Genomic DNA, 749 nt, shown 5'->3' on the forward strand with positions numbered 1-749 from the left:
GCGGGAACCCTTGTCCACAATACTGTATGCAGGGCAGGGGCAGGCTGCCCACTGCAGACTCAGGCTCCCTCCCTGCTGCCCTCGCCCCGGGGCCTCTGCAGCCCAGCAGGTGCAACCCATTGCTTTCGGGAACAGCGGGACCACATCCCCAGCCCACACAGCACCAGTGAGGGACACAACTGCATGCCACCGTTCACTTAGGGGACGCATTGCCCCCGCTCCCCCACCAAACCCAGCCCTGGATCACCTGTTAACCCACCTGAGTTGCATTTGGGACTGATCTTTTCCGTGGGGACAAGGCTGCGGGTCAGGAGTGAGGGCAACACAAGACAAGCAGAGGCTGCAGGCTGGGAGTCAGGGGCACCAAAGCACCCCACAAGCACGGGCTATGGGCAGCAGCACAGAGCACCCCCAGCACCAGGCTCCTCCCGCACTAGCCAGAAGCACAGGGACCCCACAGTGCCCTGCCCTGCACTAGGACGCTGCCATGGACCTGCATGCAGCCCTCACCTGGTCTGGAACACATCTCTGACACCCGTGCATCCTGGTCCCTGCTCCTTTGTGGTTCAAACCCAACAATACCATAAAGTCCCCCCCCGGCTCTACACTCAGGTGACTGCGCCTGCATAGGCAGTGTCATGTCACCCAGGACGAAACCTGCACCCACACCCCATGGGCATGGAAGAAAAATAGTTGCACTGCCCTGCCACCTACATGAAACGCACCCCCACCCCCCCGCCCCAACTGTT

The sequence above is a fragment of the Alligator sinensis genome, unplaced genomic scaffold (genome assembly GCF_000455745.1).
Source record: "Alligator sinensis unplaced genomic scaffold, ASM45574v1 scaffold964_1, whole genome shotgun sequence".
Classification (NCBI taxonomy): Eukaryota; Metazoa; Chordata; order Crocodylia; family Alligatoridae; genus Alligator; species Alligator sinensis.